This window comes from Saimiri boliviensis, chromosome 8, assembly GCF_048565385.1.
Source record: "Saimiri boliviensis isolate mSaiBol1 chromosome 8, mSaiBol1.pri, whole genome shotgun sequence".
NCBI lineage: Eukaryota > Metazoa > Chordata > Mammalia > Primates > Cebidae > Saimiri > Saimiri boliviensis.
Window position 1 is genome coordinate 67,227,732 of NC_133456.1, and position 25,513 is coordinate 67,253,244.

A 25,513-nucleotide genomic window follows, 5' to 3' on the forward strand; every position below is an offset into this window, starting at 1 on the left:
AAAGGTTTTCTGAACTGCAGCAAACACACAGCAGTTTACCTCTGGAAGTTGAATGCACACATTGATAACCATTCTGCTAGATAGCTCCGTTTTTGTTTTACAGCAAGGTACTTCTCTTTACAGCCTGTACTCCCAAGCATTCTGGAATGTTCAAACGCAGCTTTTAGAAGAAACGTGTTTCTACCTCGCTGAGTGTAAACATAGATGCAACTTCCTAAATGGAACTAACACACAGCAAATCAGTTTGTACAAAGCGGGTCTTCTGTGTTTGAAACGCATTCTTACTGCTTAATCTTATATGCGACTCTAGGGCTGGAAATGACTGTTTCTACATTCTCCAAAGAAAGGGTTTCTGAACTGCTGCAAACACACATCGGTTTAACTCTGGAAGGTGAATACACACACTGACTACCATTCTGCTAGATAGCTCCGTTTTTGTTTTACAGCAAGGTACTTCTCTTTACAACCTGTACTCCCAAGCACTCTGGAATGCCCAAACGCAGCTTTTAGAAGAAACGTGTTTCTACCTCGCTGAATGTAAACATAGATGCAACTTCCTAAAAAGAACCAAAACACAGCAGATCAGTTTGTACGAAGCGGGTCTTCTGTGTTTTAAACGCATTCTTACTGCTAACTCTTATATGCGTCTCCAGGGCTGCAAATGACTGTTTCTACATTCTCCAAAAAAAGGGTTTCTGAAATGCTGCAAAAACACATCAGTTTAAGTCTGGAAGTTGAATGCACACATTGACAACCATTCTTCTAGATAGCTCCATTTTCGTTTTACAGCAATGTACTTCTTTTTACAGCCTGTACTGCCATCCACTCTGGAATGTCCAAACGAAGCTTTTAGAAGAAACGTGTTTCTTTCTCTCTGAATCTAAACGTAGATGCAACTTTCTAAAACAAACCAACACACAGCAGATCAGTTAGTACGAAGTGGGTGTTCTTTGTTTTAAATGCATTCTTACTGCTAACTCTTATATGCGTCTCTAGGGCTGGAAATGACTGTTTCTACATTCTCCAAAGAAAGGGTTTCATTACTGCTGCAAACACACATCAGTTTAGCTCTGGAAGTTGAATGCACACACTGACCACCCTTCTGCTAGATAGCTCCGTTTTTGTTTTACAGCAAGGTACTTCTCTTTACAGCCTGTATTCCCAAGCACTCTAGAATGACGAAACGCAGCTTTTAGAAGAAACGTGTTTCTACCTCGCTGAATGTAAACATAGATGCAACTTCCTAAAAGGAACTAACACACAGCAGATTAGTTTCTACGAAGCGGGTCTTCTGTGTTTGAAACGCATTCTTACTGCTAAATTTTATAAGCGTCTCTGGGGCTGGAAATGACTGTTTCTATATTCTCCAAAGAAAGGGTTTCTGAACTTCTGCAAACACACAGCAGTTTTGCTCTGGAAGTCGAATGCACACATTGACAACCATTCTGCTAGATAGCTCCGTTTTTGTTTTACAGTAAGGAACTTCTCTTTACAGCCTGTACTCCCAAGCACTCTGGAATGTCCAAACGCAGGTTTTAGAAGAAACGTGTTTCTACCTCTCCGAATGTAAACATAGATGCAACTTCCTAAAAGGAACCAACGCACAGCAGATCAGTTTGTACGAAGCGGGTCTTCTGTGTTTTAAACGCATTCTTACTGCTAACTCTTACATGCGTCTCTAGGGCTGGAAATGACTGTTTCTATATTCTCCAAAAAAAAGGTTTCTGAAATGCTGCAAACACACATCAGTTTAGCTCTGGAAGTTGAATGCACACATTGACAACCATTCTACTAGATAGCTCCATTTTCGTTTTACAGCAATGTACTTCTTTTTACTCCCTGTATTGCCATCCACTCAGGAATGTCCAAACGAAGCTTTTAGAAGAAACGTGTTTCTCCCTCGCTGAATCTAAACGTAGATGCAACTTCCTAAAAGGAACCGACACAGAGCAGATCAATTTGTACGAAGCGGGTCTTCTTTGTTTTAAACGCATTCTTACTGCTAACTCTTATATGCGACTCTAGGGCTGGAAATGACTGTTTCTACATTCTCCAAAGAAAGGGTTTCTGAACTGCTGCAAACACACGTCAGTTTAGCTCTGGAAGTTGAATGCACACATTGACAACCATTCTGCTAGATAGCCCCGTTTTTGTTTTACAGCAAGGTAATTCTCTTAACAGCCTGTACTTCCAAGCACTCTAGAATGTCCAAACGCAGCTTTTAGAAGAAACGTTTTTTACCTCGCTGAATGTAAACATAGATGCAACTTCCTAAAAGGAACCAACACACAGCAGATCCGTTTGTACGAAGCGGGTCTTCTGTATTTTAAACGCATTCTTACTGCTAACTCTTATATGCGTCTCTAGGGCTGGAAATGATTGTTTCTACATTCTCCAAAGAAAGGGTTTCTGAAATGGAGCAAACACACAGCGGTTTAGCTCTGGAAGTTGAATGAAAACGTTGACAACCATTCTGCTAGATAGCTCCGTTTTTGTTTTACATCAAGGAACTTCTCTTTACAGTCTGTACTCCCAGGCACTCTGGAATGTCCTAAAGAAGCTTTTAGAAGGAACGTGTTTCTGCCTCGCTGAATCTAAACATAGATGCAACTTCCTAAAAGGAACCAACACACAGCAGATCAGTTTGTACGAAGTGGGTCTTCTGTGTTTTAAACGCATTCTTACTGCTAACTCTTATATGCGTCTCTAGGGCTAGATAGGACTTTTCTTACATTCTCCAAAGAAAGGTTTTCTGAACTGCTGCAAACACACAGCAGTTTACCTCTGGAAGGTGAATGCACACACTGACCACCATTCTGCTAGATAGCTCCGTTTATGTTTTACAGCAAGGTACATCTCTTTACAGCCTGTAATCCCAAGCACTCTGGAATGTCCAAACGCAGCTTTTAGAAGAAACGTGTTTCTACCTCGCTGAATGTAAACATAGATGCAACTTCCTAGAGGGAACCAACACACAGCAGATTAGTTTGTACGAAGCGGGACTTCTGTGTTTTAAACGCATTCTTACTGCTAACTTTTATATGCGTCTCTAGGGCTGGAAATGACTGTTTCTACATTCTCCAAAGAAAGGGTTTCTGAAATGCTGCAAATACAAATCAGTTTAACTCTGATAGTTGAATGCACACATTGACAACCATTCTGCCTGATAGCTCCATTTTCGTTTTACAGCAATGTACTTCTTTTTACAGCCTGTACTGCCATCCACTCTGGAATGTCCAAACGAAGCTTTTAGAAGAAACGTGTTTCTCCCTCCCTGAATCTAAACGTAGATGCAATTTCCTAAAACAAACCAACACAGAGCAGATCAGTTTGTACGAAGCGGGTCTTCTTTTTTTTAAACGCATTCTTACTGCTAACTCTTATATGCGTCTCTGGGCCTGGAAATGACTGTTTCTACATTCTCCAAAGAAAGCGTTTCTGAACTGCTGCAAACACACAGGAGTTTAACTCCGGAAGTTGAATGAACACATTGACAACCATTCTGCTAGATAGTTCTGTTTTTGTTTTAGAGCAAGGTACTTCTCTTTACAGCCTGTATTGCCAAGCACTCTGGAATGTCCAAACCCAGCTTTTAGAAGAAAAGTGTTTCTACCTCACTGAATGTAAACATAGATGCAACTTCCTAAAAGTAACTAACACACAGCAGATCAGTTTGTACGAAGCGGGTCTTTTGTGTTTTAAATGCATTCTTACTGCTAACTCTTATATGCGTCTCTAGGGCTAGAAATGACAGTTTCTACATTCTCCAAAGAAAGTTTTTCTGAACTGCTGCAAACACACAGCAGTTTAGCTCTGGAAGTACAATGCACTCATTGACAACCATTCTGCTAGATAGCTCCGTTTTTGTTTTAGAGCAATCTACTTCTCTTTACAGCCTGTACTGCCATCCACTCTGGAATGTCCAAACGAAGCTTTTAGAAGAAAAGTGTTTCTGCCTCGCTGAATCTAAACATAGGTGCAACTTCCTAAAAGGAACCAAAACAGAGCAGATCAGTTTGTACGAAGTGGGTCTTCTGTGTTTTAAACGCATTCTTATTGCTAACTCTTATATGCGTCTCTAGGGCTGGAAATGACTGTTTCTACATTCTCCAAAGAAAGGGTTTCTGAAATGCTGCAAATACACATCAGTTTACCTCTGGAAGTTGAATGCACACACTGATCACCATTCTGCTAGATAGCTCCGTTTTTGTTTTACAGCAAGGTACTTCTCTTTACAGCCTGTACTCCCAAGCACTCTGGAATGTCCAAACGCAGCTTTTAGAAGAAACGTGTTTTTACCTCGCTGAATGTAAACATAGATGCAACTTCCTAGAAGGAACCAACACACAGCAGATCAGTTTGTACGAAGCGGGTCTTCTGTGTTTTAAACGCATTCTTACTGCTAACTCTTATATGCGTTTCTAGGGCTGAAAATGACTGTTTCTACATTCTCCAAAGAAATGGTTTCTGAACTGATGCAAACGCACATCAGTATAGCTCTGGAAGGTGAATGCACACACTGACCACCATTCTGCTAGATAGCTCCGTTTTTGTTTTACAGCAAGGTACTTCTCTTTACAGCCTGTACTCCCAAGCACTCTGGAATGTCCAAACGCAGCTTTTAGAAGAAACGTGTTTCTACCTCTCTGAATGTAAACATAGATGCAACTTCCTAAAAGGAACCAATACACAGCAGATCAGTTTGTACGATGCGGGTCTTCTGTGTTTTAAACGCATTCATACTGCTAATTCTTATATGCGTCTCTAGGGATGGATATGACTTTTTCTACATTCTCCAAAGAAAGGGTTTCTGAACTGCTGCAAACACACAGCAGTTTACCTCTGGAAGTTGAATGCACACATTGATAACCATTCTGCTAGATAGCTCCGTTTTTGTTTTAAAGCAAGGTACTTCTCTTTAAAGCCTGTACTCCCAAGCACTCTGGAATGTCCAAACGCAGCTTTTAGAAGAAACGTGTTTCTGCCTCACTGAATGTAAACATAGATGCAACTTCCTAAAACGAACCAACACACAGCAGATCAGTTTGTACGAAGCCGGTCCTCTGTGTTTTAAACGCATTCTTACTGCTAAGTCTTATATGCGTCTCTAGAGCTGGAAATGACTGTTTCTACATTCTCCAAAGAAAGGGTTTGTGAAATGCTGCAAACACACATCAGTTTAGCTCTGGAAGTTGAATGCACGCATTGACAACCATTCTGCAAGATAGCTCCGTTTTAGTTTTACAGCAAGGTACTTCTCTTTACAGCCTGTACTCCCAAGCACTCTGGAATGCCCAAACGCAGCTTTTACAAGAAAAGTGTTTCTACCTCACTGAATGTAAACATAGATGCAACTTCCTAAAAGTAACCAACACACAGCAGATCAGTTTGTACGAAGCGGGTCTTCTGTGTTTAAACGCATTCTTACTGCTAACTCTTATATGCGTCTCTAGGGCTGGAAATGACTGTTTCTACATTCTCCAAAGAAAGGGTTTCTGAAATGCTGCAAAAACACGTCAGTTTAACTCTGGAAGTTGAATGCACACATTGACAACCATTCTGCTAGATAGCTCCATTTTCGTTTACAGCAATGTACTTATTTTACAGCCTGTACTGCCATCCACTCTGGAATGTCCCAACGAAGATTTTAGAAGAAACGTGTTTCTCCCTCTCTGAATCTAAACTTAGATGTAACTTCTTAAAACAAACCAACACACAGCAGATCAGTTAGTACGAAGTGGGTCTTCTTTGTTTTAAATGCATTCTTACTGCTAACTCTTATATGCGTCTCTAGGGCTGGAAATGACTGTTTCTACATTCTCCAAAGAAAGGGTTTCTGAACTGCTGCAAACACACATCGGTTTAACTCCGGAAGGTGAATGCACACACTGACCACCATTCTGCTAGATAGCTCCGTTTTTGTTTTACAGCAAGGTACTTCTCTTTACAGCCTGTACTCCCAAGCACTCTGGAATGTCCCAACGTAGCTTTTAGAAGAAACGTGTTTCTACCTGTCTGAATCTAAACATAGATTCAATTTCTTAAAAGGAACCAACACACAGCGGATCAGTTTGTACGAAGCGGGTCTTCTGTGTTTTAAACGCATTCTTACTGCTAACTATTATATGCGTCTCTAGGGCTGAAAATGACTGTTTCTACATTCTCCAAAGAAAGGGTTTCTGAACTGCTGCAAACACACAGCAGTTTAGCTCTGGAATTCGAATGCACACATTGACAACCATTCTGCTTCATAGCTCCGTTTTTGTTTTACAGCAAGGTTCTTCTCTTTACAACCTGTACTCCCAAGCACTATGGAATGTCCAAACGCAGCTTTTAGAAGAAAAGTGTTTCTACCTCGCTGAATGTAAACATGGATGCAACTTCCTAAAAGAAACCAACACACAGCAGATAATTTTGTACGAAGTGGGTCTTCTGTGTTTTAAACGCATTCTTACTGCTAACTCTTATATGCGTCTCTAGGGCTGGAAATGACTGTTTCTACATTCTCCAAAGAAAGGGTTTCTGAACTGCTACAAACACACAGCAGTTTACCTCTGGAAGTTGAATGCACACATTGATAACCATTCTGCTAGATAGCTCCGTTTTTGTTTTACAGCAAGGTACTTCTTTTTACAGCCTGTACTCCCAAGCACTCTGGAATGTCCAAACGCAGCTTTTAGAAGAAACGTGTTTCTACCTCGCTGAATGTAAACATAGATGCAACTTCCTAGAAGGAACCAACACACAGCAGATTAGTTTGTACGAAGAGGGACTTCTGTGTTTTAAACACATTCTTACTGCTAACACTTATATGCGTCTCTAGGGCTGGAAATGACTGTTTCTATATTCTCCAAAGATAGGGTTTCTGAAATGCTGCAAATACAAATCAGTTTAACTCTGGAAGTTGAATGCACACATTGACAACCATTCTGCCTGATAGCTCCATTTTCGTTTTACAGCAATGTACTTCTTTTTACAGCCTGTACTGCCATCCACTCTGGAATGTCCAAACGAAGCTTTTAGAAGAAACGTGTTTCTCCCTCCCTGAATCTAAACGTAGATGCAACTTCCTAAAAGAAACCAACACAGAGCAGATCAGTTTGTACGAAGCGGGTCTCCTTTGTTTTAAACGCATTCTTACTGCTAACTCTTATATGCGTCTCTAGGGCTGGAAATGACTGTTTCTACATTCTCCAAAGAAAGCGTTTCTGAACTGCTGCAAACACACAGGAGTTTAACTCTGGAAGTTGAATGAACACATTGACAACCATTCTGCTAGATAGTTCTGTTTTTGTTTTAGAGCAAGGTACTTCACTTTACAGCCTATATTGCCAAGCACTCTGGAATGTCCAAACCCAGCTTTTAGAAGAAAAGTGTTTCTACCTCACTGAATGTATACATAGATGCAACTTCCTAAAAGTAACTAACACACAGCAGATCAGTTTGTACGAAGCTGGTCTTTTGTGTTTTAAACGCATTCTTAATGCTAACTCTTATATGCGTCTCTAGGGCTAGAAATGACAGTTTCTACATTCTCCAAAGAAAGGGTTTCTGAACTGCTGCAAACACACATCAGTTTAGCTCTGGAAGTTGAATGCACACATTGACAACCATTCTGCTAGATAGCCCCGTTTTTATTTTACAGCAAGGTACTTCTCTTAACAGCCTGTACTCCCAAGCACTCTAGAATGTCCAAACGCAGCTTTTAGAAGAAACGTTTTTCTACCTCGCTGAATGTAAACATAGATGCAACTTCCTAAAAGGAACCAACACACAGCAGATCAGTTTGTACGAAGCGGGTCTTCTGTGTTTTAAACGCATTCTTACTGCTAACTCTTATATGCGTCTCTAGGGCTGGAAATGACTGTTTCTACATTCTCCAAAGAAAGGGTTTCTGAACTGCTGCAAACACACAGCAGTTTACCTCTGGAAGTCGAATGCACACATTGACAACCATTCTGCTAGATAGCTCCGTTTTTGTTTTACAGCAAGGAACTTCTCTTTACAGCCTGTACTCCCAAGCAGTCTGGAATGTTCAAACGCATCTTTTAGAAGAAACGTGTTTCTACCTCTCTGAATGTAAACATAGATGCAACTTCCTAGAAGGAACCAACACACAGCAGATTATTTTGTACGAAGCGGGACTTCTGTGTTTTAAACGCATTCTTACTGCTAACTCTTATATGCGTCTCTAGGGCTAAAAATGACTGTTTCTACATTCTCCAAAGAAAGGGTTTGTGAAATGCTGAAAATACAAATCAGTTTAACTCTGGAAGTTGAATGCACACATTGACAACCATTCTGCCTGATAGCTCCATTTTCGTTTTACAGCAATGTACTTCTTTTACAGACTGTACTGCCATCCACTCTGGAATGTCCAAACGAAGCTTTTAGAAGAAACGTGTTTCTCCCTCCCTGAATCTAAACGTAGATGCAACTTCCTAAAAGAAACCAACACAGAGCAGATCAGTTTGTACGAAGCGGATCTTCTTTGTTTTAATCGCATTCTTACTGCTAAATCTTATATGCGTCTCTAGGGCTGGAAATGACTGTTTCTACATTCTCCAAAGAAAGCGTTTCTGAACTGCTGCAAACACACAGGAGTTTAACTCTGGAAGTTGAATGAACACATTGACAACCATTCTGCTAGATAGTTCTGTTTTTGTTTTACAGCAAGGTACTTCTCTTTACAGCCTGTATTGCCAAGCACTCTGGAATGTCCAAACCCAGCTTTTAGAAGAAAAGTGTTTCTACCTCACTGAATGTAAACATAGATGCAACTTCCTAAAAGGAACTAACACACAGCAGATCAGTTTCTACGAAGCGGGTCTTCTGTGTTTGAAACGCATTCTTACTGCTTAATCTTATATGCATCTCTAGGGCTGAAAATGACTGTTTCTACATTCTCCAAGAAAGGGTTTCTGAACTGCTGCAAACACACATCGGTTTAACTCTGGAAGTTGAATGAACACATTGACAACCATTCTGCTAGATAGCTCCGTTTTTGTTTTAGAGCAATGTACTTCTCTTTACAGCCTGTACTGCCATCCACACTGGAATGTCCAAACGAAGCTTTTAGAAGAAAAGTGTTTCTGCCTCGCTGAATCAAAACATAGATGCAACTTCCTAAAAGGAACCAACGCTCAGCAGATCAGTTTGTACGAAGCGGGTCTTCTGTGTTTTCAACGCATTCTTACTGCTAACTGTTATATGCGTCTCTAGGGCTGGAAATGATTGTTTCTACATTCTCCAAAGAAAGGGTTTGTGAAATGCTGCAAACACACATCAGTTTAGCTCTGGAAGTTGAATGCACACATTGACAACCATTCTGCTAGATAGCTCCGTTTTTGTTTTACAGCAAGGTTCTTCTCTTTACAGCCTGTACTCCCAAGCACTCTGGAATGCCCAAACGCAGCTTTTAGAAGAAACGTGTTTCTACCTCGCTGAATGTAAACATAGATGCCACTTCCTAAAAGGAACCAACGCTCAGCAGATCAGTTTGTACGAAGCGGGTCTTCTGTGTTTTAAACGCATTCTTTCTGCTAACTCTTATATGCGTCTCTAGGGGTGGAAATGATTGTTTCTACATTCTCCAAAGAAAGGGTTTCTGAAATGGAGCAAACACACAGCGGTTTAGCTCTGGAAGTTGAATGAAAAGGTTGACAACCATTCTGCTAGATAGCTCCGTTTTTGTTTTACATCAAGGAACTTTTCTTTACAGTCTGTACTCTCAGGCACTCTGGAATGTCCAAAAGAAGCTTTTAGAAGGAAAGTGTTTCTGCCTCGCTGAATATAAACATAGATGCAACTTCCTAAAAGGAACCAACACACAGCAGATCAGTTTGTACGATGCGGGTCTTCTTTGTTTGAATCGCATTCTTACTGCTAACTCTTATAAGCGTCTCTAGGGCTGGAAATGACTGTTTCTACATTCTCCAAAGAAAGGGTTTCTGAACTGCTGCAAACACACAGCAGTTTAGCTCTGGAAGTACAACGCACTCATTGACAACCATTCTGCTAGATAGCTCCGTTTTTGTTTTAGAGTAATGTACTTCTCTTTACAGCCTGTACTGCCATCCACTCTGGAATGTCCAAATGAAGCTTTTAGAAGAAACATGTTTCTCCCTCTCTGAATCTAAACATAGATGCAACTTCCTAAAAGGAACTGACACAGAGCAGATCAGTATGTACGAAGCGGGTCTTCTTTGTTTTAAACGCATTCTTACTGCTAACTCTCATATGCGACTCAAGGGCTAGAAATGACTGTTTCTACATTCTCCAAAGAAAGGGTTTCTGAACTGCTGCAAACACACATCAGTTTAGCTCTGGAAGTTGAATGCACACATTGACAACCATTCTGCTAGATAGCCCCGTTTTTCTTTTACAGCAAGGTACTTCTCTTAACAGCCTGTACTCCCAAGCACTCTAGAATGTCCAAACGCAGCTTTTAGAAGAAACGTTTTTCTACCTCGCTGAATGTAAACATAGATGCAACTTCCTAAAAGGAACCAACACACAGTAGATCAGTTTGTACGAAGCGGTTCTTCTGTGTTTTAAATGCATTCTTACTGCTAACTCTTATATGCGTTGTCTAGGGCTAGATATGACTTTTTCTACATTCTCCAAAGAAAGGGTTTCTGAACTGCTGCAAACACACAGCAGTTTACCTCTGGAAGTTGAATGCACACATTGATAACCATTCTGCTAGATAGATCCGTTTTTTGTTTTACAGCAAGGTACTTCTCTTTACAGCCTGTACTCCCAAGCATTCTGGAATGTCCAAACGCAGCGTTTAGAAGAAACGGGATTCTACCTCGCTGAATGTAAACATAGATGCAACTTTCTAAAAGGAACTAACACACAGCAGATCAGTTTGTACGAAGCGGGTCTTCTGTGTTTGAAACGCATTCTTACTGCTTAATCTTATATGCGTCTCTAGGGCTGGAAATGACTGTTTCTACATTCTCCAATGAAAGGGTTTCTGAACTGCTGCAAACACACATCGGTTTAACTCTGGAAGTTGAATGCACACACTGACCACCATTCTGCTAGATAGCTCCGTTTTTGTTTTACATCAAGGAAATTCTCTTTACAGTCTGTACTCCCAGGCACTCTGAAATGTCCAAAAGAAGCTTTTAGAAGTAACGTTTTTCTGCCTCGCTGAATCTAAACATAGATGCAACTTCCAAAAAGGAACCAACACACAGCAGATCAGTTTGTACGAAGCGGGTCTTCTGTGTTTTAAACGCATTCTTACTGCTAACTCTTATATGCGTCTCTAGGGCTGGAAATGACTTTTTCTACATTCTCCAAAGAAAGGGTTTCTGAACTGCTGCAAACACACAGCAGTTTAGCTCTGGAAGTCGAATGCACACATTGACAACCATTCTGTTAGATAGCTCCGTTTTTGTTTTACAGTAAGGAACTTCTATTTACAGCCTGTACTCCCAAGCACTCTGGAATGTCCAAACGCAGGTTTTAGAAGAAACGTGTTTCTACCTCTCCGAATGTAAACATAGATGCAACTTCCTAAAAGGAACCAACACACAGCAGATCAGTTTGTACGAAGCAGCTCTTGTGTGTTTTAAACGCATTCTTACTGCTAACTCTTATATGCGTCTCTAGGGCTGGATATGACTTTTTCTACATTCTCCAAAGAAAGGGTTTCTGAACTGCTGCAAACACACAGCAGTTTACCTCTGGAAGTTGAATGCACACATTGATAACCATTCTGCTAGATAGCTCCGTTTTTGTTTTACAGCAAGTTACTTCTCTTTACAGCCTGTACTCCCAAGCACTCTGGAATGCCCAAACGCAGCTTTTAGAAGAAACGTGTTTCTACCTCGCTGAATGTAAACATAGATGCAACTTCCTAAAAGGAACTAACACACAGCAGATCAGTTTGTACGAAGCGGGTCTTCTGTGTTTGAAACGCATTCTTACTGCTAAATCTTATATGCGTCTCTATGGATGGAAATGATTGTTTCTACATTCTCCAAGGAAAGGGCTTCTGAAATGCAGCAAACACACAGCTGTTTAGCTCTGGAAGTTGAATGCACACATTGATAACCATTCTGCTAAATAGCTCCGTTTTTGTTTTACAGCAAGGTGCTTCTCTTTAAAGCCTGTACTCCCAAGCACTCTGGAATGTCCAAACGCAGCTTTTAGAAGAAACGTGTTTCTGCCTCACTGAATGTAAACATAGATGAAACTTCCTAAAACGAACCAACACACAGCAGATCAGTTTGTACGAAGCGGGTCCTCTGTGTTTTAAACGCATTCTTACTGCTAAGTCTTATATACGTCTCTAGGGCTGGAAATGACTGTTTCTACATTCTCCAAAGAAAGGGTTTGTGAAATGCTGCAAACACACATCAGTTTAGCTCTGGAAGTTGAATGCACGCATTGACAACCATTCTGCTAGATAGCTCCGTTTTAGTTTTACAGCAAGGTTCTTCTCTTTACAGCCTGTACTCCCAAGCACTCTGGAATGCCCAAACGCAGCTTTTACAAGAAACGTGTTTCTACCTCGCTGAATGTAAACATAGATGCAACTTCCTAAAAGGAACCAACGCACAGCAGATCAGTTTGTACGAAGCGGGTCTTCTGTGTTTTAAACGCATTCTTACTGCTAACTCTTATATGAGTCTCTACGGCTGGAAATGATTGTTTCTACATTCTCCAAAGAAAGGGTTTCTGAAATGGAGCAAACACACAGCGGTTTAGCTCTGGAAGTTGAATGAAAACGTTGACAACCATTCTGCTAGATAGCTCCGTTTTTGTTTTACATCAAGGAAATTCTCTTTACAGTCTGTTCTCCCAGGCACTCTGGAATGTCCAAAAGAAGCTTTTAGAAGGAACGTGTTTCTGCCTCTCTGAATCTAAACATAGATGCAACTTCCTAAAAGGAACCAACACACAGCAGATCAGTTTGTACGAAGCGGGTCCTCTGTGTTTTAAACGCATTCTTACTGCTAAGTCTTATATGCGTCTCTAGGGCTGGAAATGACTGTTTCTACATTCTCCAAAGAAAGGGTTTGTGAAATGCTGCAAACACACATCAGTTTAGCTCTGGAAGTTGAATGCACGCATTGACAACCATTCTGCTAGATAGCTCCGTTTTAGTTTTACAGCAAGGTTCTTCGCTTTACAGCCTGTACTCCCAAGCACTCTGGAATGCCCAAACGCAGCTTTTACAAGAAACGTGTTTCTACCTCGCTGAATGTAAACATAGATGAAACTTCCTAAGAGGAACCAACACACAGCAGATCAGTTTGTACGAAGCGGGTCTTCTGTGTTTTAAACGCATTCTTACTGCTAACTCTTATATGCGTCTCTAGGGCTGAAAATGACTGTTTCTACATTCTCCAAAGAAAGGGTTTCTGAACTACTGCAAACACACAGCAGTTTAGCTCTGGAAGTCGAATGCACACATTGACAACCATTCTGCTAGATAGCTCCGTTTTTGTTTTACAGCATGGTACTTCTCTTTAAAGCCCCAAGCACTCTGGAATGTCCAAACGCAGCTTTTAGAAGAAACGTGTTTCTACCTCTCTGAATGTAAACATAGATGCAACTTCCTAGAAGGAACCAACACACAGCAGATTAGTTTGTACGAAGCGGGACTTCTGTGTTTTAAACGCATTCTTACTGCTATCTCTTATATGCGTCTCTAGGGCTGGAAATGACTGTTTCTACATTCTCCAAAGAAAGGGTTTCTGAAATGCTGCAAATACAAATCAGTTTAACTCTGGAAGTTGAATGCACACATTGACAACCATTCTGCCTGATAGCTCCATTTTCGTTTTACAGCAATGTACTTCTTTTTACAGCCTGTACTGCCATCCACTCTGGAATGTCCAAACGAAGCTTTTAGAAGAAACGTGTTTATCCCTCCCTGAATCTAAACGTAGATGCAACTTCCTAAAAGAAACCAACACAGAGCAGATCAGTTTGTATGAAGCGGGTCTTCTTTGTTTTAAACGCATTCTTACTGCTATCTCTTATATGCGTCTCTAGGGCTGGAAATGACTGTTTCTACATTCTCCAAAGAAAGGGTTTGTGAAATGCTGAAAACACACATCAGTTTAGCTCTGGAAGTTGAATGCACGCATTGACAACCATTCTGCAAGATAGCTCCGTTTTAGTTTTACAGCAAGGTACTTCTCTTTACAGCCTTAACTCCCAAGCACTCTGGAATGCCCAAACGCAGCTTTTACAAGAAACGTGTTTCTAACTCACTGAATGTAAACATAGATGCAACTTCCTAAAAGTAACCAACACACAGCAGATCAGTTTGTACGAAGCGGGTCTTCTGTGTTTGAAACGCATTCTTACTGCTAACTCTTATATGCGTCTCTAGGGCTGGAAATGATTGTTTCTACATTCTCCAAAGAAAGGGCTTCTGAAATGCAGCAAACACACAGCTGTTTAGCTCTGGAAGTTGAATGCACACATTAATAACCATTCTGCTAGATAGCTCCGTTTTTGTTTTACAGCAAGGTACTTCTCTTTAAAGCCTGTACTCCCAAGCACTCTGGAATGTCCAAACGCAGATTTTAGAAGCAACGTGTTTCTGCCTCACTGAATGTAAAAATAGATGCAACTTCCTTAAATGAACCAACACACAGCTGATCAGTTTGTACGAAGCGGGTCCTCTGTGTTTTAAACGCATTCTTACTGCTAAGTCTTATATGCGTCTCTAGGGCTGGAGGTGACTGTTTCTACATTCTCCAAAGAAAGGGTTTGTGAAATGCTGCAAAAACACATCAGTTTAGCTCTGGAAGTTGAATGCACGCATTGACAACCATTCTGCTAGATAGCTCCGTTTTTGTTTTTCAGCAAGGTTCTTCTCTTTACAGCCTGTACTCCCAAGCACTCTGGAATGCCCAAACGCAGCTTTTACAAGAAACGTGTTTCTACCTCGCTGAATGTAAACATAGATGAAACTTCCTAAAAGGAACCAACGCACAGCAGATCAGTTTGTACGAAGCGGGTCTTCTGTGTTTTAAACGCATTCTTACTGCTAAGTCTTATATGCGTCTCTAGGGCTGGAGGTGACTGTTTCTACATTCTCCAAAGAAAGGGTTTCTGAAATGCTGCAAATACACATCAGTTTAACTCTGGAAGTTGAATGCAGACATTGACAACCATTCTGCTAGATAGCTCCATTTTCGTTTTACAGCAATGTACTTCTTTTTACAGCCTGTACTGCCATCCACTCTGGAATGTCCAAACGAAGCTTTTAGAAGAAACGTGTTTCTCCCTCGCTGAATCTAAACGTAGATTCAACTTCCTTAAAGAAACCAACACAGAGCAGATCAGTTTGTACGAAGCGGGTCTTCTTTGTTTTAAATGCATACTTACTGCTAACTCTTATATGCGTCTCTAGGGCTGGAAATGACTGTTTCTACATTCTCCAAAGAAAGGGTTTCTGAACTGCTGCAAACACACAGCAGTTTAGCTCTGGAAGTCGAATGGACACACTGATCACCATTCTGCTAGATAGCTCCATTTTTGTTTTACAGCAAGGTACTTCTCTTTACAGCCTGTACTCCCAAGCACTCTGGAATGTCCAAACGCAGCTTTTAGAAGAAACGTGTTTCTACCTCGCTGAATGTAAACATAGATGCAACTTCCTGGAAAAAACCCACACACTTCAGATCAGTTTGTACGAAGCGGGTCTTCTGTGTTTTAAACGCATTCATACTGCTAATTCTTATATGCGTCTCTAGGGCTGGATATGACTGTTTCTACATTCTCCAAAGAAAGGGTTTATGAACTGCTGTAAACACAAAGCAGTTTACCTCTGGAAGTTGAATGCACACATTAATAACCATTCTGCTAGATAGCTCCATTTTTGTTTCACAGCAAGGTACTTCTCTTTACAGCCTGTACTCCCAAGCACTCTGGAATGTCCAAACGCAGCTTTTAGAAGAAACGTGTTTCTGCCTCACTGAATGTAAACATAGATACAACTTCCTAAAACGAACCAACACACAGCAGATCAGTTTGTACGAAGCCGGTCCTCTGTGTTTTGAACGCATTCTTACTGCTAAGTCTTACATGCGTCTCTAGGGCTGGAAATGACTGTTTCTACATTCTCCAAAGAAAGGGTTTCTGAAATGCTGCAAACACACATCAGTTTAGCTCTGGAAGTTGAACGCACGCATTGACAACCATTCTGCAAGATAGCTCCGTTTTAGTTTTACAGCAATGTTCTTCTCTTTACAGCCTGTACTCCCAAGCACTCTGGAATGCCCAAACGCAGCTTTTACAAGAAACGTGTTTCTACCTCGCTGAATGTAAACATAGATGCAACTTCCTAAAAGGAACCAACGCACAGCAGATCAGTTTGTACGAAGCGGGTCTTCTGTGTTTTAAACGCATTCTTACTGCTAACTCTTATATACGTCTCTAGGGCTGGAAATGATTGTTTCTACATTCTCCAAAGAAAGGGTTTCTGAAATGGAGCAAACACACAGCGGTTTAGCTCTGGAAGTTGAATGAAAACGTTGACAACCATTCTGCTGGATAGCTCCGTTTTTGTTTTACATCAAGGAACTTCTCTTTACAGTCTGTACTCCCAGGCACTCTGGAATGTCCAAAAGAAGCTTTTAGAAGAAACGTGTTTCTGCCTCGCTGAATCTAAACATAGATGCAACTTCCTAAAAGGAACCCTCACACAGCAGATCAGTTTGTACGAAGCGGGTCTTCTGTGTTTTAAACGCCTTCTTACTGCTAACTCTTATATGCGTCTCTAGGGCTGGAAATGACTGTTTCTACATTCTCCAAAGAAAGCGTTTCTGAACTGCTGCAAACACACAGGAGGTTAACTCTGGAATTTGAATGCACACATTGACAACCATTCTGCTAGATAGTTCTGTTTTTGTTTTAGAGCAATGTACTTCCCTTAACAGCCTGTATTGCCAAGCACTCTGGAATGTCCAAACCCAGCTTTTAGAAGAAAAGTGTTTCTACCTCACTGAATGTAAACATAGATGCAACTTCCTAAAAGTAACCAACACACAGCAGATCAGTTTGTACAAAGCGGGTCTTCTGTGTTCGAAACGCATTCTTACTGCTTAATCTTATATGCGTCTCTAGGGCTGGAAATGACTGTTTCTACATTCTCCAAAGAAAGGGTTTCTGAACTGCTGCAAACACAAATCGGTTTAACTCTTGAAGGTGAATGCAAACACTGACCACCATTCTGCTAGATAGCTCCGTTTTTGTTTTATAGCAAGGTACTTCTCTTTACAGCCTGCACTCCCAAGCACTCTGGAATGCCCAAATGCAGCTTTTAGCAGAAATGTGTTTCTACCTCACTGAATGTAAACATAGATGCAACTTCCTAAAAGGAACCAACACACAGCAGATCAGTTTGTACGAAGCGGGTCTTCTGTGTTTTAAACGCATTCTTACTGCTAACTCTTATATGCGTCTCTAGGGCTGAAAATGACTGTTTCTACATTCTCCATAGAAAGGGTTTCTGAACTGAGGCAAACAAACAGCAGTTTAGCTCTGGAAGTCAAATGCACACATTGACAACCATTCTGCTAGATAGCTCCGTTTTTGTTTTACAGCAAGGTTCTTCTCTTTACAGCCTGTACTCCCAAACACTCTGGAATGCCCAAACGCAGCTTTTAGAAGAAATGTGTTTCTACCTCGCTGAATGTAAACATAGATTCAACTTCCTAAAAGGAACCAACGCACAGCAGATCAGTTTGTACAAAGCGGGTCTTCTGTGTTTTAAACGCATTCTTACTTCTAACTCTTATATGCGTCTCTAGGGCTGGGAATGACTGTTTCTACATTCTCCAAAGAAAAGTTTTCTGAAACGCTGGAAACACACAGCAGTTTAGCTCTGGAAGTTTAAGGAACACATTGACAAACATTCTGCTAGATAGCTCAGTTTTTGTTTTACAGCAAGGAACTTCTCTTTACAGCCTGTACTCCTAAGCTCTCTGGAATGTCCAAACGAAGCTTTTAGAAGGAACGTGTTTCTGCCTCGCTGAATCTAAACATAGATGTAACTTCCTAATAGAAACCAAAACACAGCAGATCAGTTTGTACGAAGCGGTTCTTCTGTGTTTTAAACGCATTCTTACTGCTAACTCTTATATGCGTCTCTAGTGCTGGAAATGACTGTTTCTACATTCTACAAAGAAATGGTTTCTGAACTGCTACAAACACACAGCAGTTTACCTCTGGAAGTTGAATGCACACATTGATAACCATTCTGCTAGATAGCTCCGTTTTTGTTTTACAGCAAGGTACGTATCTTTACAGCCTGTACTCCCAAGCACTCTGGAATATCCAAACGCAGCTTTTAGAAGAAACGTGTTTCTACCTCGCTGAATGTAAACATAGATGCAACTTCCTAAAAAGAACTAACACACAGCAGATCAGTTTGTACGAAGCGGGTCTTCTGTGTTTTAAACGCATTCTTACTGCTTAATCTTATATGCGTCTCTAGGGCTGGAAATGACTGTTTCTACATTCTCCAAAGAAAGGGTTTCTGAACTGCTGCAAACACACATCGGTTTAACTCTGGAATTTGAATGAACACATTGACAACCATTCTGCTAGATAGCTCCGTTTTTGTTTTAGAGTAATGTACTTCTCTTTACAGCCTGTATTGCCAAGCACTCTGGAATGTCCAAACGCAGCTTTTAGAAGAAATGTGTTTCTACCTCACTGAATGTAAACATAGATGCAACTTCCTTAAAGTAACTAACACACAGCAGATCAGTTGGTACGAAGCAGGTCTTCTGTGTTTTAAACGCATTCTTACTGCTAACTCTTATATGCGTCTCTAGGGCTGGAAATGACTTTTTCTACATTCTCCAAAGAAAGGGCTTCTGAAATGCAACAAACACACAGCTGTTTAGCTCTGGAAGTTGAATGAACACATTGACAACCATTCTGCTAGATAGCTCCGTATTTGTTTTACAGCAGGAACTTCTCTTTACAGCCTGTACTCCCAGGCACTCTGGAATGTCCAAACGAAGCTCTTAGAAGGAACGTGTTTCTGCCTCGCTGAATCTAAACATAGATGCAACTCCCTAAAAGGAATCAACACGCAGCAGATCAGTGTGTACGAAGCGGGTCTTCTGTGTTTTAAACGCATTCTTACTGCTAACTCTTATATGCGTCTCTAGGGCTGAAAATGACTGTTTCTAATTCTCCAAAGAGAGGGTTTCTGAACTGCTGCAAACACACAGCAGTTTAGCTCTGGAAGTCGAATACACACATTGACAACCATTCTGCTAGATAGCTCCGTTTTTGTTTTACAACAAGGTTCTTCTCTTTACAGCCTGTACTCCCCAGCACTCTGGAATGTCAAAACGCAGCTTTTAGAAGAAAAGTGTTTCTACCTCGCTGAATGTAAACATAGATGCAACTTCCTAAAAGGAACTAACACAGAGCAGATCAGTTTGTACGAAGCGGGTCTTCTGTGTTTGAAACGCATTCTTACTGCTAAATCTTATAAGCGTCTCTAGGGCTGGAAATGACTGTTTCTACATTCTCCAAAGAAAGGGTTTCTGAACTGCTGCAAACACACAGCAGTTTAGCTCTGGAAGTCGCATGCACACATTGAAAACCATTCTGCTAGATAGCTCCGTTTTTGTTTTACAGAAAGGAACTTCTCTTTACAGTCTGTACTCCCAAGCACGCTGGAATGTCCAAACGCAGCTTTTAGAAGAAACGTGTTTCTACCTCTCTGAATGTAAACATAGATGCAACTTCCTAAAAGGAACCAACACACAGCAGATCAGTTTGTACGAAGCGGGTCTTCTGTGTTTTAAACGCATTCTTACTGCTAATTCTTATATGCGTCTCTAGGGCTGGAAATGACTGTTTCTACATTCTCCAAGGAAAGGGTTTCTGAAATGCTGCAAAAACACATCAGTTTAACACTGGAAGTTGAATGAACACATTGACAACCATTCTGCTAGATAGCTCCATTTTCGTTTTACAGCAATGTACTTCTGTTTACAGCCTGTACTGCCATCCACTCTGGAATGTCCAAACGAAGCTTTTAGAAGAAACGTGTTTCTCCCTCTCTGAATCTAAACGTAGATGCAACTTCCTAAAACAAACCAACACACAGCAGATCAGTTTTTACGAAGCGGGTCTTCTGTGTTTTAAACGCATTCTTACTGCTAACTCTTATATGCGTCTCTAGGGCAAAAATGACTGTTTCTACATTCTCCAAAGAAAGGGTTTCTGAACTGCTGCAAACACACAGCAGTTTACCTCTGGAAGTTGAATGCACACATTGATAACCATTCTGCTAGATAGCTCCGTTTTTGTTTTACAGCAAGGTACTTCTCTTTACAGCCTGTACTCCCAAGCACTCTGGAATGTCCAAACGCAGCTTTTAGAAGGAACGTGTTTCTACCTCACTGAATGTAAACATAGATGCAACTTCCTAAAAGGAACTAATACACAGCAGATCAGTTTGTACGAAGCGGGTCTTCTGTGTTTGAAACGCATTCATACCGCTTAATCTTATATGCGTCTCTAGGGCTGGAAATGACTGTTTCTACATTCTCCAAAGAAAGGGTTTCTGTACTGCTGCAAACACACTTCGGTTTAACTCTGGAAGTTGAATGAACACATTGACAACCATTCTGCTAGATAGCTCCGTTTTTGTTTTAGAGCAATGTACTTCTCTTTACAGCCTGTACTGCCATCCACTCTGGAATGTACAAACGAAGCTTTTAGAAGAAAAGTGTTTCTGCCTCGCTGAATCTAAACATAGATGCAACTTCCTAAAAGCAACCAACACAGAGCTGATCAGTTTGTACGAAGCGGGTCTTCTGTGTTTTAAATGCATTCTTACTGCTAACTGTTATATGCGTCTCTAGGGCTGGAAATGACTGTTTCTATATTCTCCAAATAAAAGGTTTCTGAAATGCTGAAAACACACATCAGTTTCACTCTGGAAGTTGAATGCACACATTGACAACCATTCTGCTAGATAGCTCCATTTTCGTTTTACATCAATGTACTTCTTTTTACAACCTGTACTGCCATCCACTCAGGAATGTCCAAACGAAGCTTTTAAAAGAAACGTGTTTCTCCCTCGCTGAATCTAAACGTAAATGCAACTTCCTAAAAGGAACCAACACACAGCAGATCCATTTGTACGAAGCGGGTCTTCTGTGTTTTAAACGCATTCTTACTTCTAACACTTATATGCGTCTCTAGGGCTAGATATGACTTTTTCTACATTCTCCAAAGAAAGGGTTTCTGAACTGCTGCAAACACACAGCAGTTTACCTCTGGAAGTTTAATGCACACATTGATAAACATTCTGCTAGATAGCTCCGTTTTTGTTTTACAGCAAGGTACTTCTCTTTACAGCCTGTACTCCCAAGCATTCTGGAATGTCCAAACGCAGCTTTTAGAAGAAACGTGTTTCTACCTCGCTGAATGTAAACATAGATGCAACTTCCAAAAAGGAACTAACACACAGCAGATCAGTTTGTACGATGCGGGTCTTCTGTGTTCGAATCGCATTCTTACTGCTTAATCTTATATGCGTCTCTGGGGCTGGAAATGACTGTTTCTACATTCTCCAAAGAAAGGGTTTCTGAACTGCTGCAAACACACATCGGTTTAACTCTTGAAGGTGAATGCACACACTGACCACCATTCTGCTAGATAGCTCCGTTTTTGATTTATAGCAAGGTACTTCTCTTTACAGCCTGTACTCCCAAGCACTCTGGAATGCCCAAACGCAGCTTTTAGAAGAAACGTGTTTCTACCTCACTGAATGTAAACATAGATGCAACTTCCTAAAAGGAACCAACACACAGCAGATCAGTTTGTATGAAGCGGGTCTTCTGTGTTTTAAACGCATTCTTACTGCTAACTCTTATATACGTCTCTAGGGCTGGAAATGACTGTTTCTACATTCTCCAAAGAAAGGGTTTCTGAACTGCTGCAAACACACAGCAGTTTAGCTCTGGAAGTCGAATGCACACATTGACAACCATTCTACTAGATAGCTCCGTTTTTGTTTTAAAGGAATGTTCTTCTCTTTACATCCTGTACTCCCAAGCACTCTGGAATGCCCAAACGCAGCTTTTAGAAGAAATGTGTTTCTACCTCGCTGAATGTAAACATAGATTCAACTTCCTAAAAGGAACCATCGCACAGCAGATCAGTTTGTACGAAGCGGGTCTTCTGTGTTTTAAACGCATTCTTACTTCTAACTCTTATATGCGTCTCTAGGGCTGGAAATGACTGTTTCTACATTCTCCAAAGAAAATGTTTCTGAAATGCTGGAAACACACAGCAGTTTAGCTCTGGAAGTGGAAGGAACACATTGACAACCATTCTGCTAGATAGCTCAGTTTTTGTTTTACAGCAAGGAACTTCTCTTTACAGCCTGTACTCCTAAGCTCTCTGGAATGTCCAAACGAAGCTTTTAGAAGGAACGTGTTTCTGCCTCGCTGAATCTAAACATAGATGTAACTTCCTAATAGAAACCAAAACACAGCAGATCAGTTTGTACGAAGCGTGTCTTCTGTGTTTGAAACGCATTCTTACTGCTAACTCTTATGTGCGTCTCTAGGGCTGGAAATGACTGTTTCTACATTCTCCAAAGAAAGGGTTTCTGAACTGCTGCAAACACACAGCAGTTTACCTCTGGAAGTTGAATGCACACATTGATAACCATTCTGCTAGATAGCTCCATTTTTGTTTTACAGCAAGGTACTTCTCTTTACAGCCTGTACTCCCAAGAACTCTGGAATGTCCAAACGCAGCTTTTAGAAGAAACATGTTTCTACCTCACTGAATGTAAACATAGATGCAACTTCCTAAAAGGAACTAACACACAGCAGATCAGTTTGTACGAAGCGGTTCTTCTGTGTTTGAAACGCATTCTTACTGCTTAATCTTATATGCGTCTCTAGGGCTGGAAATGACTGTTTCTACATTCTCCAAAGAAAGTGTTTCTGAACTGCTGCAAACACACATCGGTTTAACTCTGGAAGTTGAATGAACACATTGATAACCATTCTGCTAGATAGCTCCGTTTTTGTTTTAGAGGAATGTACCTCTCTTTACAGCCTGTATTGCCAAGCACTCTGGAATGTCCAAACGCAGCTTTTAGAAGAAATGTGTTTCTACCTCACTGAATGTAAACATAGATGCATCTTCCTAAAAGTAACTAACACACAGCAGATCAGTTGGTACGAAGCAGGTCTTCTGTGTTTTAAACGCATTCCTACTGCTAACTCTTTTATGCGCCTCTAGGGCTGGAAATGACTTTTTCTACATTCTCCGAAGAAAGGGTTTCTGAACTGCTGCAAACACACAGCTGTTTAGCTCTGGAAGTTGAATGAACACATTGACAACCATTCTGCTAGATAGCTCCGTTTTTGTTTTACAGCAGGAACTTCTCTTTACAGCCTGTACTCCCAGGCACTCTGGAATTTCCAAACGAAGCTCTTAGAAGGAACGTGTTTCTGCCTCGCTGAATCTAAACATAGATGCAACTCCCTAAAAGGAATCAACACACAGCAGATTAGTGTGTACGAAGCGGGTCTTCTGTGTTTTAAACGCATTCTTACTGCTAACTCTTATATGCGTCTCTAGGGCTGGAAATGACTGTTTCTACATTCTCCAAAAAAAGGGTTTCTGAAATGCTGCAAAAACACATCAGTTTAACTCTAGAAGTCGAATGAACACATTGACAACCATTCTGCTAGATAGCTCCATTTTCGTTTTAGAGCAATGTACTTCTCTTTACACCCTGTACTGCCATCCACTCTGGAATGTCCAAACGAAGCTTTTAGAAGGAAAGTGTTTCTACCTCACTGAATGTAAACATAGATGCAACTTTCTAAAAGGAACTAACACACAGCAGATCAGTTTGTACGAAGCGGGTCTTCTGCATTTTAAATGCATTCTTACTGCTAACTCTTATATGCGTCTCCAGGGCTGGAAATGAATGTTTCTACATTCTCCAAAGAAAGGGTTTCTGAACTGTGGCAAACCCACATCAGTTTATCTCTGGAACTTGAATGCACACATTGACAACCATTCTGATAGATAGCTCCATTTTCGTTTTACTGCAATGTACTTCTTTTTACAACCTCTACTGCCATCCACTCTGGAATGTCCAAACGAAGCTTTTAGAAGAAACGTGTTTCTGCCTCGCTGAATCTAAACATAGATGCAACTTCCTAAAAGGAACCAACACAGAGCAGATCAGTTTGTATGAAGCGGGTCTTCTTTGTTTTAAACGCATTCTGACTGCTATCTCTTATATGCGTCTCTAGGGCTGGAAATGACTGTTTCTACATTCTCCAAAGAAAGGGTTTCTGAAATGCTGCAAACACACATGAGTTTAAGTCTGGAAGTTGAATAGACACATTGACAACCATTCTGCTAGATAGCACCGTTTTGGTTTTAGAGCAAGGTATTTCTCTTTACAGCCTGTTCTACCTTCCACTCTGGAATGTCAAAATGCAGCTTTTAGAAGAAACGTGTTTCTACCTCGCTGAATGTAAACATAGATGCAACTTCCTAAAAGGATCCAACGCACAGCAGATCAGTTTGTACGAAGCGGGTCTTCTGTGTTTTAAACGCATTCTTACTGCTAACTCTTATATGCGTCTCTAGGGTTGGAAATGACTCTTTCTACATTCTCCAAAGAAAGGGTTTCTGAAACGCTGCAAACACACAGCAGTTTAGCTCTGGAAGTTGAATGAACACATTGACAACCATTCTGCTATATAGCTCCGTTTTTGTTTTACAGCAAGGAACTTCTCTTTACAGCCTGTACTCCCAAGCACTCTGGAATGTCCAAACGCAGCTTTTAGAAGAAACGTGTTTCTACCTCGCTGAATGTAAACGTAGATGCAACTTCCTAAAAGGAACCAACACACAGCAGATCAGTTTGTACGAAGCGGATCTTTTGCATTTTAAATGCATTCTTACTGCTAAGTCTTATAATCGTCTGTCGGGCTGGAAATGACTGTTTCTACATTCTCCAAAGAAAGGGTTTCTGAACTGCTGCAAACACACATCAGTTTAGCTCTGGAAGTTGAATGCACACATTGACAACCATTCTGCTAGATAGCCCCGTTTTTGTTTTACAGCAAGGTACTTCTCTTTACAGCCTGTACTCCCAAGCACTCTAGAATGTCCAAACGCAGCTTTTAGAAGAAACGTGTTTCTACCTCGCTGAACGTAATCATAGATTCAACTTCCTAAAAGGAACCAATACACAGCAGATCAGTTTGTACGAAGCGGGTCTTCTGTGTTTTAAACGCATTCTTACTGCTAACTCTTATATGCGTCTCCAGGGCTGAAAATGACTGTTTCTACATTCTCCAAAGAGAGGGTTTCTGAACTGCTGCAAGCACACAGCAGTTTAGCTCTGGAAGTCGAATGCACACATTGACAACCATTCTGCTACATAGCTCCGATTTTGTTTTACAGCAAGGAACTTCTCTTTACAGCCTGTACTGCCATCCACTCTGGA